We start from the raw sequence: 16607 nt of genomic DNA, 5'->3' as shown, positions 1-16607 counted from the left end.
GGCTTCCCCAGCACAGCCCGCCCGGCTGCCGCGAGCCAATCGGCGCCCGGGCGCAGCCCTGCTGAGACCTGGATGCCAGCCAGGCTAGGACGCAGTGGAGGGGCCACCTGCCACGGCCTGGGGGCTCTGGGCAGAGGGACAGGTCTGGGGGCTCCGCCTGCCCGGGGAAGCACCAACTGCCGACCCTGGCCCAGCGCTCACGAGCGGGCAGCCTGGCGTCTCAGTCAGGCCGAGCCCACGCTGCGTTTGCATAAACAGCAGTGCAGCACTGTTAAGGGAAAGTTGCTATTTTAAATTTTTTTTTTTTTTTTTTTTTTTATTTTATTTTATTTTATTTTATTTTTGGAAAGTTGCTATTTTAAATTCCATCTCACGGTAAGTGCACGGTTTTATGTCAGACCTTTTCTTCGAAAAGACATTTGCACATGGTTTTGATGGAAAAGTCGAGATTTAAAGATTAATAAACCACATGGTTGTTTGTTTTGCAGGAAATGAGTATCGACAAAGCCTTTTACCAGGCTGACATTTACCCAAGGCTCGGGAACCTGGTGGGCCTGGCCACAGGGCTGTCCCCTGCCCCTCGTCCAGGCAGAAGCTGGCCTGGTCCTCAGGCCACCTCAGTCCCTCAGGCAAATGCAAGTCGGAGCTTCAGGGGACCAGGGCAGGAAGGGCCCTTAGACCTCCCCGGTGTGATGTCCCCTCAGCAGCTGGGGCCTCTCTGGTGCAGAGCCACACGCCGGCCAGGACCCCCGTGGCAGGCTGGCCTCCTCCCCTCCCAGGACCAGTGGCTGGGGCACAGGTACCCTCTCTTCCAGTCTCCAGGGGACGTCCCAGCTGCTGGGACCAGGCTGCTACACCTCGGACGAAGGCAGATCAGAGGTTACAGCTGTGACGGGGACCCTAAGAAATCAGTCCATGGCCCCTGAGCCCCAAGGACCCACCCCTGACACAACAGGGCTTCCTTGAGGCACCAAAGGGGGCCCAGTCCAGGGCGCGGTCCCCAGCACCTGCCGCACTGCCACTGGGCCCACCCAACAGCCGTCAGGGCAGGTACACTGTCCGCGTGCCCACCGGCATAGGGCCGCAGGCGTCCACACACAGACCTCTGGGTGGGGGTGGGTGGGGGACGAGCTGGTGCCCACAAGCAAGAGGGGGTGCGCGACAGCAAAGGAGCCCCGTCCTCAGTGGAGAAGTGGTCCTGGCGCCCTGTGCACCAGCTAAGAGCCTGACCCTTCCTGTGGACCTGAGCTGAAGGAGAGCCCGCCACCATGCGTGACCTACTCCAGGGTCACCCCAGAGCCCAGCGTCCATCCTTCCACCTCGACCTGCTTTCCTCAACATGCCTCCTCCAATGACAAGATTTCCCGGCACCAGAAGACCAGGGTGGGGCCAGCCCCATGTAGCCTAATCATCTGCACCCCTGAGTTTAAATTGGACAGTCTGGGACCACCGGACCCCTGCACCTGCCCCCCAGAGCCCACCCAACTTGTCTTCCTCTGGCACGCACCAGACCTCACACGACCCCCCTCCATTAGAGAGGCGCCTTGGCCTCCCGCCTGCCGGGCACCTCCGTGAGGAGGCCAAAGATGCTCTCACTTGCGGGGAAGCAGAGTTTACGGGAAGTCCAGTCTGTCCGGAAAATCTAGGCGCCAGCCCCTCCTGGGGGCCTCCTGCCGCAGGGAAGTGGTGAAGACAGATGTCCAGCAAGGGTGGGAAGACAGCAAGGAAAATGTTCACAGAAAGACATAAAATGGTGAGCCATAAGGGCCGGCTTGGGCACCTTATGCAGCGCGGCAGGTGCTGGGGACGGTGCCCTGGACTGGGCCCCCTTTGGTGCCTCAAGGAAGCCCTGTTGTGTCAGGGGTGGGTCCTTGGGGCTCAGGGGCCATGGACTGATTTCTTAGGGTCCCTGTCACAGCTGTGACCTCTGATCTGCCTTCCTCCGAGGTGTGGGGTTGGCTGTGTCAGTGCCCTGACCCCACAGACCCCTCCATGGATCCCTGGCCAGGGACATGTCAGGGCCACCACCCTGAGCTGGCTCCAGGGTGTTTAGACAGGGCCCACATGCTTGCTCACATCCCGGAGGCATGACCACATGTGTGGGGAAGCCCGTGCTTCTGCTCCTGGGCTGGTCTGGACGGCCGTGCCCTGGCCACGCCACACCCGCAGTGGCCAAGATGCCGCCCCCTCCTCCAGCCCAGCACCCCTTCCTCCCCATTCTGGCTCAAGAGGTTGGACTGTCATCCTAGGAAAGGGTGGGCCTATTTTTGGCTAAATTGAACAGAATTAAGGAAAGGTATTATTTCAAGACAGAGCATAAGACTTCTGTTTCATGTTTCCAAAAATAAGAATCAGAGAACTGAGTGGCGCCAGGAGTCTGCATTCTTGTGGGTGCTCCATCCAGCCTGTGGTTTCCAGGACGAGAGTCTTGGCCGGGATACGAAACCATGTGAAGGTGGGATAAAGCTGGCCGTGCCTAAGAGGCGCCCCCCGAGAGCCGTGAGGGGAAGAGACAGGACTCACTAGCATCGGGAGACGGCCGGGCAGGGGTGTGCCGGGACCACACAGGGGCCCCAGACCTCCAGGAGTCAGGAACGTGGGCATCCTGCCTCCCCTGCAACCTGAGCTTCTCCTTGTGAGTGGGCGTCAGGAGCCTGGAGAGCCTGCCCGCCACCCACTAGCCTCACTCCTGCGCCCACGGCCTCCAGCGGACAGCACCATGGACAGCACCTGCTAGCCTGGGACCCTGGGACGACCCCCACGGGCTCCGGTCCAGACCTGGACCTGGACCTGTGGCCTGGACCTGAGCAGGGGGAAAGCCCTGGATAGAACAGGTTTCTCCTCCGTGTCCCTCGAACACGTATGTGCGCACACACACTCCTTTCCAATCCTCTGCCTTCAGGCTGCAATTCACTTCTTACCTGGGGCCTCAGCATACCGGCCTGACCCTCCACCCCATCAGTACTCAGCCCTGCCACCCAGGGCCAGGCTGCCCTCTGACCAGCTGGGATGAGGGTTTTGTCACCTCCCGAATCACATCAGGTCACATTCATCCTGCAGAAGTCAGGTGCACGGCAGAGCTTCCGCATCCGGAGCGGTGGGATCCTCAAGGGGACAGACCCCCTTCATGTGAAGATTCCCAGGGATCCCATCTCCCGCCACCCTCACCGCAGTTCTTGCCCTCTGATAGGACTTTTAAAAGGGGGTGAGGGATACAGTCTGCCGTATAACCAGACAGACAGATTGTCCCTGTGCTGGTGACAAGGGAGCAAGGGGAAATAGAGGGCAGAGTACAGGCTAACAGCAGCACCCCCCCACCCCCAGGGGAATACGTGTGACATTCCTCAGACACTCCTGGCCGCCCGAGAACAAAGGAAAGGGGTTTAAGTGCTGGCCATGCCGATGTGGGAAACTCAGGCAAACGAAAAGTTAAATTCCCTTACTGCCACAGCCCATCCACAAGTCCTTGAGACCGGCAGAGTGACCTCCTTCTAGGACCTCAGCTGCCTCGATGACGACACTTTGCTGGGGCAAAAGAGAGTCTTAGCTTAACGTCATCCTAACCCCCAGGATCCTGCACGTCTACTTCCTTGATGTCAACTCCCCCAAGTACATGCTGGCGATCACACCCCCAAGCTGATGTCCCCCGATATACATCTGGAGGGTCTCGTGACTGAGGTTTCATTAAACGGTAGTAAGTGGCGCTTCCCTAGCAACAGCCAGCCCCTCAAGGTCCTGGAAACCTTGCTTCCAATATTCCTTAGGGACTTACTCTATCCCTGACCCCTTCGAGCCTGAGGGGATATAATGAGTCACCTGTCACGACCCCAGGGCAGCTCTTCCTGCCCACGGGTGGGTCCTGTCCCCGTGCTTTAATAAGATCACCTTTTTGCACCAAAGACGTCTTCAGGGATTCTTTCTTGGCCGCCGGCTCCACAGCCCCACAATACCCCCAAACCTCGTCACTGGCATGTGGAGAGAGACCCAAAGACATCCAGAACTCAGCGCGGGACACAGGGGGCTTGTGAAGAGATGTGACATTTAGTCCCCCTCAGACCTGATGACAAAACAGATTCCCAACACAACACAGACAGGCGTGTGCACACACACTGAACCCACAAGAGCTCTAAACAACGGGTGACAGTGAATTCATTTGTAATTCTACAGCAAGACAGACAAATCCAGAAACCACAGAGGCATCAGTTCAATCATATGCAAGATGACAAAACTTCTGTAGAGAGAAAAAATAAACATTTTAAATCAAAATACTACCAACTGTGAAAGAGTATTTGCAAGAAATATGACAAGGGGGGCTCATTTCCTCCCATCACAGTGAACCTGTAAGATCTGTGAGAAACCCAACTGGACAGGAAAAGAAGCGGGGGCCCCACAGGCAGGTCAGAATGCAACCGTGTCCCCCCTGCACCTCAGCGTAAAGATGTCCACGGACAACACAGAGACCCCATTCTGACCTGTCACAGTGAAAGGTCTGGTTCTGCCTCGTGCTGTTCGCGCTCCTGGTGGGGGTGGGGAGGCCCAGCCCTCGCAGGAGCTGCTTGCAGTGGGGTGTCGGGGCACACCCCCTCTTTCGGGCAACAAAGCCACTGCCGTAGGGTCCATCAAGGTCTGTGGGCAGTGCATGCGCAACTACAAAACCCAAATCGCCCGAACGACCCAGGCGCCACAGCCAGTGGTGGTCGCGTGGCTCCGTCACAGCTGTGACGCGAACTTCGTGTGGATGCTGAAAACCAGGCGGATTTCTGTGCCGATAAGACAAGCGCGAGGTTTTCATAAAAGTGCGGAGAACCTGCGGATGGAGGCTCCTTCTGGGTAAACGCACCTCTCGACGCGGGGGGCCCGTGTGTGCAGACACCAGACCGCGAGTGACCCAGGGGCTTCCCCTCCCCTCCCCGCCCCTCTGCACGGCTCTCCCGCTCACACCCTGCACGTGAGGTACTTTCTCAGGCCAACAGGGATTATCTGGGTCTCAGATGATTTCTTTACGCCTCTCTGTTTATCAAAAACAACAAGCCCTGTTGCACGTGCTGCCCCCCCCCACCCCCCACTGGACGAGAGAAGTCCATTCTGCCTGCTCTGACGGCCCGGCATGGGGCCCTCGCTCAGGGGGACCAGCTCGGTGGGAACCAGAACCTAGAACCAGTTCTGGGGACTCAGGAGCCCTCAGATCCAGGCAAGGGAGCACATGTCAGGCGGGGCTGCTCCTGCGTGAGTCTCAGGCCGGCTCCAGGGGAAGCCTCTGTCCTTCCGTCCGTCTGTCCGCAGCGCGGTGGAGGGGAGGGGCTGTGCTCTGCACCCAGGCTCGCGCAGCACCAGGACTCGTGGGCAGGCCAGGCTCTAAACTGCGCAGCCGGCCGCCGCACTGTGCTCGGCAAGAGCTCGGGCCACGCTGGAAACGCCACGGGACTTCAGAGGCGCCGATGACCGTGGCACCCGCAGGTTTTGCGGAACCACCTGCCACAGAAAAAAGTGGACTTCTGTGGCCCCTCTGTGGGCCACGCAACCCCGGCAGAGCCACAGTGCTGGCCAGGCAGTCCCCCAGGCGTCAGCAACGTTGGCCCCAGATGCACACAGCACGGTGTGTTCTCTGTGGCGGCTCTGTGAGGCCTCCTTCCAGGGCTGGGCACCAGCCGCCCCGTTGGCGTCTCCTATCCGTGAACCATGTTGCCCACATCACTCCCGGCCCTTGGCTTCGTCGGGGAAGCCCCCACTTAAGGAAAGAAACAGGAAAGTCAGGGACAGTGAGGCAAATGCAGCAAAGGGCATTCTGATCTCTCGGCTGCCCTCGTGGGACCGGGGCCATCAGTTAAACGTCTTGGCCACCTACTGCCACTCCTGCTCGGAGCTCGGCCAGCGGAGGAGATTCTCCACATCCTGTTTACACCAGAGGGAAGGGAGGGCATGGAGCCCCGGGGGAAGGCTCCGGATGGTAAAGCCACAACTCAGCGTGTCCACGACAGGAGGCAGGCCCTTGTCAGCCCCTCAGAGGCTAGGGCCTGAGTCCTCTGCTCCCCCACAAAGGGCCACCACCAATGTGGACAGCCCACGTGCACCAGGTGCAGGCGTCCCGGGGATGGCGTGGGGTCGGCAGGGTGAGGCACAACCTGTGGTCAGCTGACAACCCGGGGACCCGGCTGCACTTGCCATCTGGCCAGAGTCTGCTGCTCTGTCTGGAAACCACTGGAAGCAGCTCTGGAAAGGCCCCGGTTCCCTGTGCTCAGCAGTGAGTGGCACGCGGCTGGCAGCTTCAGGGGCAAGGGCAGGTGGTGTTTCCTTGCCGTGTGACCAGGACACCCATTCACCTGGGCTGCAGGCCATGGCCTGAGGCCCGACACAGGGGGGCCGCTGTGCTCACTGGGCGCAGAGGAAGAGGACGAGGGAGCAGTTTGCTCCCTGGAGCAGATCTGGGTGGCATCTTTGGGAGGACAGTCTCCTCGGCAGCTGCAGAAGCAGGGAGCCTCTGGCCGGCTTTCTTGGTCCCAGCGCCTGCCGCAGAGCCGAGGGCCCGGGAGGGGAGAGGGGGATGTAGACAGAGGCTGCCATGGAGATGACCCAGCGCCACAGCGAGTGGGGTAAGCCGATGACGCCTGCTCTGCATGGAAGCCACCAGCTGTCGCCTCCCACCCCTTCGCCCCCATGGGCCCAGATGGCTCCCACTTCTCCCCACACGGTCCCAGGCTGTCTCCGCAGGCCCGGCCCAGACCCCACACCCCCATTCAAAGGCCAAGGGTCCCGAGTGCCAGAGGTAACAGGGAGACAGGGACAGACGAACACGCACGCACAGCACACAGCCAGCGCCCAAAGGGCCAGATTCTCCAAATTCTGGGACTTGCTGCTGAGGCCTTTGCAGGCCGACTGAGGAGAAGCATCCTATAGGCACGTAGCCTTTAAGAGGAGACAAGGACCAGACAAGGCCCAAGACCACCCAGACCGCACGCACGGGCTTGCCAGGCTGCAGGGGAAACCCAGGAGCATGGCCTTGCAGATCAGGAGGCAGTGGCTCACAGTGGAGAACACGGGAAGAGGCAGAGGCAAAGCCATCCCACGCAGACACCACGCTGACCACACGGGCCCTTTGCATCCAGATCAACAGTGCATGGCTGCAGCGCTGGGCCCAGCAGACAAAGACCAGGGACAAATTCAGTACAGTCACAGGGCTAAGGTGCTGGGGTGTGCAGTGAAAAAGATTCCTCTCCCTTTATTTTCTAACACGTGGAAATTGTTAAACAATTGATAAACAATTAATAGATGGAGAAAAAGGAAAAACAGAAAAAATAGTGCACCTGTAGATTCAAACGCAAACATATATACAATTATATTAAAGTAAGTGGATTAATCTAACTAAATGGCTGACGTTTTCAGACTGGATTTTAAAAAAGCAAAACTTAATGACGTGTTATTTATAAAAGAACTACTTCTTAAAGATATAGATGGCGTAAATGTCAAAGGGTGTAAAATGATATATCGTGCAAATATCAATCAAAAGAAAGCCACATGGTCTCATATATATCAAAGTGGACTTTAAGCCAAGGACTGTTATCGGTGACAAAGAGAGATAGTTCCTAACGACCACAGGACCACGCCATCAAACAGACACGACAGTGCCAGCCATGCACACACCCACCCAGCAACAAAACCAGACAGAACGACAGGAAGACACAGACCAACTGACAGGGTTGGAGGTTTTCTTCTCTTGGTCACAGAGGAGACACAAAACACCGCTACCAGGAATGACAGGGGAGGCATCACTACAGACATTAGGAGAACGACAACTTTATGCCAATGAAGTCACTAGTTTAGCTGAAATGGGCAGATTCCAGTCCTTGAATGGGAATCCAAAACTAACATGGGAAGAAATGGAAAATGCAAATATGCCATATCTATTAAAGAAATTGAGTTTGTAATTAAAATCTTCCCACAAGGAAAACTCTAGGCTCAAATGGCTTCGCCAATGCACTCTAGCAAACCCTTGAGGAAGTCATGCAAACTTGTTCAGAAAACAGAAGGGGAGAGAACACCTACAACCCATTTTCTGAGACCAGCATAAACCTGATACCAGAACCGGACAAGGACATTGCAAGAAAAGAAAATCTAGGACAATATCCCTAATGAGCATGGAGATAAGAATTACTGAAGAAATATTAGCAAATTGGGTTCAATGATAGATAAAATCCAACCTAGTGGTGCAAGGCTGGGATACTATTCAAAAGACAATGTCATTTACCACATTGGCAGAATAAAAGAGGGAAATCATGTGATCACCTCCACAGGAATAGGAAAAGCACTTGACAAAATTCAACATCATTAATGACTTAAAAGCAAAAATCTCACCACACTAGGAGGAGAAACTTCCTCAACCTGAGAAGGGTAGCTTTGAAAAAGCCCAGCTGACACTGTGCTTAATGGTGAAATACTGAACCCCTTCCCCTAAGACCAGGAGAAAGGCCAGGGTGCCTGCTCTCCCACTTCTGTTCAACTCTGTGCTGGGATCCTAGACAGTGTGCTAAGGCATAAAGTTCTAAATGGAAGAAATAAAATTGTCTTTGTTCACAGATGCCATGATCATGACATACAAGGTTTTAGGGATACAGTTGATGTGCAACATTTTTTAAATTGTATTTGTTTTTTGTTTGTTTGCTTTTTTAGAAAGAACACAGGACTACTGCTCCCATTACAAAGGGTAGGTCTTTGCAGGATGAAGGAGGGAATTCTGAGGGTGAGAAGGAGGCCCCTACTTGTCAGGGATGAGTGGGTTCCACAGGACTATGATGACTCAGGCCCTGCGCAGGAACTTCTTGGAGATGTAGTAGTCCTTGTCGACCGGGGTGGATTTCTTGCCCTAATGCTCTTGGGGACCTCGGTCCACATCTCCTCTAGCACCGCGTCGCTGTCCCTGTCGAAGGGGGTTCCTATGGCCTGGGGGCTTCTTGTCGTTGTGGCCACTGATGAGCACTTGGGTGTTGTTCTTGACTGACTGTGAGTACAGTGAGTGGACCCGGGTTAAACTCTTCCTCGTCCCGCTTCTGCGGCTGCTCCAGGGTCACCTCACTCTTGGGTTTGTTGAGGACACTCATAGTGGTAGTGGCTGTGCTCCTAGGTCAGTGCTGACTCCTCTGCATTGCTTCTGCCTCTCACAACTTATTAAATGGAGAGGAAATTGAACAAAACTTGTGCAACCCCTGCACTGAAACTATGGAACGAGACAGAAAGTACAGACCGGAACGGACAGCATGATTTGCTATATTCATGGATTCGAAGACTCAAAATTTTAAGAGGCCCACTCTCTCTGCATCAATCAATAATTTCAACGCAATGCCAATCAGTATCTCGGCCAGCATCTTTTAGGAATTGACAAACTGATTCTAACATATACATGGAAAGGCAAAGAATCTAGAATAGTGAAAACAATTTTGAAAAAGAAGACCAAAGTTGCAGGGCAAACACATCTGCTTTCAAGATGTATTATAAAGGTATAATAATCAATATGGTACAGTATTGGTGTAAAAGATAAAACAGACATCCCTATTGCAAAAGAAGGAGGAGGAAGAGGAGAAGGAGGAGGAGGAGGAGGAGGAGGAGGAGGAGGAGGAGGAGGAGGAAGAGGGGAAAGGGGGAAGAGCAGAGAGAGGGACGGAGAGAGGAAGAAAGACAAGAAGGAAGGAAGGAAAGAAGGGAGGGGGGAACCTTGGCCCTTACTTCATATTAACACAAAAATCAACTTGAAATGGAACTTTAAAATTAACAGCTAAAACTATAAAAGTTGTAGAAGAAAATAAAGGATAAAATCTTTGTGATCCTGAGTTGGGCAAATATTTCCTAGAAAGGACAAGAAAGGAACAAACCATAGAGGAAGAAATTTTTACTCCATCAAATTTTGACTTATTTTCCAGAATCCCCTTTAAGAACCAAATTGGAATCAGATATACAGAACTGGCTCCTATAAACCAGCACACAATTGGATTAGCCATAGGGGATGGGGAAAACTTTCTGGGATGAAAGAAATATCCCACACTTGACAGCAGTGGTGCTTACAAAACTGTATACATTTGTCAAAAGTCATTGAATCGCACCCTTTAAAATGATAAATTTTACTTTATGTAAATTACAATTCAGTAAACTGAATTCAAAAATTAACTGCTGGGGCACCTGGGTGACTACACCCACTCTTGACCTCAGCTCAGGTCTTGATCTCAGGGTCGTGAGTTCAAGCCCTGTGTTGGGCTCTGCCCTGGGCATGAAGGCTACTTAAAGTTTTTTAAAATTATATCTCTATGTAGTAGTAATTAAAAACCTAAAAATAAAACTATAAAAAAATTAGGCCCCTTATGATAGCATCAAATAAACAAAATGCTTGGAAATAAAATTAATGAAAGATGCACAAGACCTGCATACTGGAAACTCCAACCCATTCCTAAACAAGAAATAAATAAATGGTGACATATACCATGTTCATGGATTAGAGGGCTCAATATTATTAAGATATCCATTTTATCTAAAATTGATATACAGATATAACATAACCTCAACAAAATCTCGGCAGACTTTTTTGTAGATTGGACTCAAAATTTATACGGAAATACAAAGGCTATAGAATTGCCAAAACAATTTTGGTAAATGAACAAAGCTGGAAGACGTACACTATCTCTTTTCAAGATTTACCATAAAGCTGTAACAATGAAGAGAGTGTATCACTGGAATAAAGAAAGACAAAGATAGATCCCAAAACAGACTCACACATGCAGATCAAATGACTTTTGACAAAGGTACCAAAGTTATCCAATGAGGAAAACAAAGTCTTTTCAAGGGATGGTGCCGGAATAATTGGGTATCCACATGGGAAAAACCAACTCCCTACCTCATGCTCTGCACAAAAATGGGTCAGAAATTGGCCCTAGACGGGGCGCCTGGGTGGCGCCGTCGGTTAAGCGTCCGACTTCAGCCAGGTCACGATCTCGCGGTCCGTGAGTTCGAGCCCCGCGTCGGGCTCTGGGCTGACGGCTCGGAGCCTGGAGCCTCTTTCCGATTCTGTGTCTCCTTCTCTCTCTGCCCCTCCCCCGTTCATGCTCTGTCTCTCTCTGTCCCAAAAATAAATAAAAAAACGTTGAAAAAAAAAAAAAAAAAAAAAAGAAAGAAATTGGCCCTAGACCTAAACTTGACTCGAAGGTAGACAAAAATTTCAGACAAGACAGAGAAATCACCAACCAGAAGGGAATGACTGCTCATCTAAAAAGAACACTGAGGGGAAGAACAGGCCAACCACAGATGGGGAGAAAATATCACAACACATCCGTCCATCAAAAGACCTGAATCCAGAATGTCTAAAGAACTCCTTTTAGAGAGCTCAGTATTCATACAGAACTCAGTGTTAACAACGCGCACACTCACACACCAAACAGGCAAAAGACTTAAACAGTCCCTTCACACAGTAAGCTGTACCAATGACCAATCAGCAGATGAAAAAGTCATCAATACCATGAGTCATCAGGGGAATGCAAATGTTCCCAACACCAAAATTTCTCTTTGTTCATCATTTCTGGAACACTCATCGTCTGCCAATGTAAGAAGCATAATTTTCTTGATAATTGTATAGTTCTCCATGACGATTAGATTTGGCCGTGCCTACTGGAGAGATCCTGCCGAGCCTCTAAGACACCAGCCGGCCGCCCTGCGGGCCAGCAGATGCCTTTAACCCAGACCCCACGAGCACCCCCAGGGGTCCGGCCACAAAGGAGAGCAAGTCTGGGCCACGACTGCCCCTGCACAGTCCAGAACATTCCCTGAAGGTAGACCTGGCGTGTGTGACACCCATCGGGTCAGAAAGACTCCAGCTGGGGTTGGTCTGAGCACTTCCGGGTCAACTCGCACATTCCCTCCTTCCGCTCAGTCGACTTAAATGCAACAAGCAAGGCCCTGGGAGCCCCCGGTAAATACAGTGTGGTCCTGCCCTCGCGGCATCGCGGGCACTGGAGAAAGATGCACATTCCTGTGACAGGAGACTCCTGGAGAGGGTCTCTGTCTACTGTGCAGGCTTGCGTGCACACGCACACGCACGCACATGCACGGACACGCAGCACACGCGAGAACACCGTCTCCAAACAGAAAGCTGCTTTTCTTGGGCCATCCGTGCTGCTGTCCGTGAGTCTGGCTTCCACGAGCCCCCAGGAAATCGAAAGCCCCCTGAGTCCCCGACCCAAGGCCGTGGCCATGTCCTGTGTGCTGTGCCCCGAGGCTCTGAGGCCCAGGCTGCTGGCGGGCTGACCCAGGGTCTGGGAGCTGAGGCACCACCAGTCAGAGGGCGCCGCACCACCAGCTCCCACCTCACTACTCGCGTGGAGGACGGCCCTCTTTGCCGTAGGGCTGCCGTCCACTCACCAAGGGGATGTCAACGGCACCTTCACTGGAAACGGAGACACTGCAAGATTGTGTAATTAACAGAGCCTTTCAGGACGTTTCAATTAACTCAGTCTGCAGATGAGCAAACTCCTGTTCTCTGGAGCACCGAGATTTTTTAATTAAAAGGAATTTGAGATAATTTTGTAAAGGTTTCTTGGATTCCACTGGACACGCCCACAAGGGTCTTGTGGCCCCGCCTTGTTCCAGGTGACCACGGTCCCCTCGGCTTTCTTGGCCTGCAATGCCCTCCCTCCAAGACTGCACATGTGGGCCCGAAGATGCGCATCATCCCAGCAAGAGGGTGGGCTCAACTTTCCGAGGACTGAGGAGCCCTGTCGGCCCCAGAAGTGATAAGCCCACAGGTGAGCTGGGCTGCACAAACCTTAACTTCGCGGCCCCAAGACACAGCTCTGCCACCCTGCGCACGGCCATGGGGACGCTCAGCCTGCGGACTGGGGGTGCGGTCAGCACGGGCTCTGCGTCCACCTGTGCGCACAGGACAGCCTTTCCTAACCTCGTGTCCCAGCGAGACAGACATGGGCCCTGGCAGGCAGGCGGGGGGAGGGTCCCCCAACACTGGGCCTCTCTCAAGATCCAAGGCTCCCTCTGCAGGGGTCCAGGGGGCCCCGTCGAGACAAAGCATCTCCTGGGCCCCAGACCACTCCAGCTGCTTCCTAAAGACACAGGAGTCAGAACATTGGGCAGCAGCCCACGAAGGCTGCTACCGCGAAGTCCAGCAGCACCATGCACGGCACCCCCTCCACGGGCAGGAGGTGCCCACACGGAGTGGACAGCTAAGGCGAGCACAGCCCAGGACACTTGTCAGCCAAGCAGGGGCCGCTCCCACACACTCCCACACACACAGGCATAAATATATCCTTATATACTCTCTCTCTCTCTCTCTCTCTCTCTCTCTCTCTCACACACACACACACACACACACACACACACACACACTGCCAGGCCCATGGGCAGGGACTCCCAGAGACGCTTTGGAAGGGACACCAACTCCCCCAGACCCTCAGCCATGCCTCAACTGCATTTCCCAGCCAGTGGTCACAGGAAACTCAAGGCTCAGTGCTCCCAATGGCTAGCACTGTGGTTCTCAGCAGGGGGCAGTTACCCCCTGGGGACACGTGGCAATGCCTGGATGTATGACTGACTGTCACAAATGTGGTGGGGGGGGGGTTGCTGCTGGCACCAGTGGGCAGAGGCCAGGGATGCTGCTAACATCCTGTGGTGGAAGGAACCGCGCCCCTCCCCCTCCAAGAACGACCCGGCCCGGATGTCCACGCTGCAGAGCCTGCCTGGCTTAGAGCTGGCCCCTGCTCCACCCTGCACAGGGCAGCCCCCACCGGCTTGGCCTGTGGAAGTCCAGGGGACCCTGTGGTCAGAGCTGTACCCAGCTGAGGCCCCAAAGCCACCCTGCACACCAGTGACCGCCCCAGAAGGCACGGGGACCCTGTGCGGAGGGAGGCGGCTGTGGCCCCCGACACGAGGCACACACCTGCTCACCAGCCGGGTTCTCAGCTCCTGTCAGATGTGCGTTTCATAAGCAGCCCACACACAGCCTCTCCAACCCAATTCGAGGAAAGGGCTTTTGGGACAGCAGCACCCGCATCTGCCCAAATTCATCCATCACGTTCAGCCGAAGGCAAGTGCAGCCAGTCTCCTGTGTCTCCAACAGCCGGGACAGCCACTCCCACCCCTGTGCCCCATTCCCCGTCCCCTGCAGGCCCTGCCCTGACTTCTCCTAAAGCCCAGTGTCCTGAGCCTGTTTGTCCAAGTGACCAGGCAGCTTCACCTAACTTCTCTGACGGCCTGGAACAGAACACACGCCCCCGGAGAAAAGGGAACAGAGTCATCCAGAACCGAAGCCAGGGTCTGGCCGTCCAGAGGGCTCTGCTGCTGCCAGCTGGGGACGGGGGAGGGCAGGGGGCAGGGCCAGAGGGGCGGACTGCCACGACAGGGCACTGAGTGGGCAGGAGCCATGCCGGACACACGTGCTGGTTACACCTGGCCCCAAGGAGGGCTCGGGCCTGGGGGCACCAGAACTCGGTTCTGAAGGGGCCGAATCTGAGAGTGTGAGACACATCAGTGGTAGTGTCGAGTCAGAGACTGGACAGAAAAGTCCGCAACGTGGGAGGCAGGTCCCGGCTGGAGATATAAATTTGGGAGTCGGCATATGGATGACATTTGAAGCCGTGAGGCGGCCGACGTGTGAGTGTAGTGACGCACAGTGGGGAGAGAAGGACAGGCCGAGGGGCCGAGGAGAAGCCAGTGGCGGCACCCTGGGAGCCACAGGGAGGGAGCGACTCTGGGCGGCTCCACGGTGCCAGGTGCTGCCACGGGTGGAGGACGAGCAGGGCCGGGGCTGGACATCACTGGCCGCCACGTGGAGGGGACCTTCCCCCGGGCGCGGGGCCGCGGGTTCCCGGGGGCAGAGAGGCAGGGACGAAGAGCCCCTGATGAGTTTTGCTGGAGACGGGGAGCAGCGCACATGCAACGCCTACAGGACGCCTGCACCACGAGGGCCCTGGGGGCACAGAATCACGTGGCTCCACCCTGGCCACCCTCAGGAGCCGGTGACGCAACCCGTCAACACGCGTGAAACCTGAGCTGAGCTCAACGCAGGGCTCGGCTGAACCCGGGGGGCCCGGGAGCTCCACCCGCCCGTCTCCGCTGCCGCCGTGGATGGCTCTTCCCGCCCCCACAGAGCCTCTGAGACGTCCTGGGGCAGGGACATTCTGTCAGGCCTACACCTAGGAACACATCCTGGGTTGCAGGGTCACTGCCCCCCAGCCGAGGGCCAGTAGGAGCCATCTGAGGCTGGACACTTCTGGCACGACGGGGGCCCCGGGCCGTCTCAGCCAGAGGGTATTTGCGAGAAGGGCCGGGGAGGTTTGGGCTCAGTGCGGCGGCACGGGGGCGTAGGGGGCAGCGGCCCGGACACTGTCAGGGTGCTTGGACAGCTTTAGGGCTGGGCATCCTCGTAGCTCGTCCACAGAAGGTGGGGGGTAAAGAGCTGTGACTGGCAGAGCCGGGCAGGGGGAGTCTGGCCATTTGGGCTTGGACAACACTCGTGACGTGCCACGGAGGGCTCTTGTCTCTGTCTTGGCCCATCACGGTTGGACGTGGGTGTTCTGTGATATCGTTTACGTGCGACACAAGAGCGCCGGGGCCCGGCCGCGTGCCAGGCCAGCTCCAGACGTGAAGGCTGGGCTCTCTCTGCCACGTCCCGCCGAGCAGCTTCTGAAGTGGTTGTGTGAATTCACACTCCCTCTGCCCGGGGCGTACAGAGCAGGTGCACACGGCAGATACTCAGCTCGCTGAAGGAGGTGACGGGCACACGCCAGAGCCCGTGCTTCAGAGAGACGGTCCTTTCCCAGGAACAGTGAGCACCCCCGGCACTGTCCCCTCCCCGACAGGAAGACCCGGGATCCCTGGAGAGCTGACTGATTCCAGCACCGGGCCAGGGGACAAACCTTGTGGGGCCAGAAAGGAAGGGCTCAAAAGGCTGCAGGAACAAGAGAAGGGCGATGGGGCGTGCCAGGGGCACGGGAGCCAGCCGAAGGCCAGGCCAGAGCTACAGCAACAGAAGTGACAACGAAGTCACACTGGATTATAACCCAAGTGCCCCACTAACACCCTTGCGTCCACACTAATATACGTGAATGACCCAACAACCACACAAATGGGGAGGAGAGACAAATCTGTGCAGAACGTAGACGCCTCCCCCTCCAGGATGGGGGGCCTGACACCCACCCCCTAAGCGTGGGTGGTGCGTGGGGACTGCCGACAGGACAGTCCCTGACGGCGGACGCTCCTGAGTAGGAGGCCGCAGCCACGGGGACAAGGTCAGAGCCCCGCTGGGCTCGTCCCACAGACCCATAACCCAGTGGGACCCCGACATGCTACAAAACACCTGACCAGCTCTCCTCAAAACCACCGAGGTCATCAAAAACCAGGAAAGGCTGAGAAACTGTCGTGGCCCAAGAAATGTAAAGAAAGACACGTCACGTGGAACCACGGAACAGGAGAATATCAAGTACAGACGGGAAACCTGAATCAACTATGGGCCTCCGTTACTCAGTTGTGACTGTTAATTCCACGTGTCAACTCAATTGGCCACGGGCGCCCAGATCACACACTCTCCCGGCGGGTCTGGGCGTGTTTCGGGTGATGCCAGCACTGCA

The 16607-nt window shown here is 55.5% G+C and overlaps 1 protein-coding gene and 1 pseudogene across 5 annotated transcripts in view; both read right to left on the bottom strand.

Moving 5' to 3' along the window:
* STK32C (serine/threonine kinase 32C) overlaps window positions 1-16607 on the bottom strand; it is a 97468-nt gene that overhangs the window by 51307 nt on the left and 29554 nt on the right. The gene's annotated exons all lie outside the window — the stretch shown is intronic.
* On the bottom strand, window positions 8690-9330 carry LOC132684732 (small nuclear ribonucleoprotein Sm D2 pseudogene; annotated as a pseudogene).

The sequence above is a fragment of the Panthera onca genome, chromosome D2, assembly GCF_046562875.1.
Source record: "Panthera onca isolate mPanOnc1 chromosome D2, mPanOnc1 haplotype 2, whole genome shotgun sequence".
Taxonomy (NCBI): domain Eukaryota; kingdom Metazoa; phylum Chordata; class Mammalia; order Carnivora; family Felidae; genus Panthera; species Panthera onca.
The sequence above is the reverse complement of the archived record's forward strand: the minus strand, read 5'-3'. Positions and strand labels throughout refer to the sequence as shown.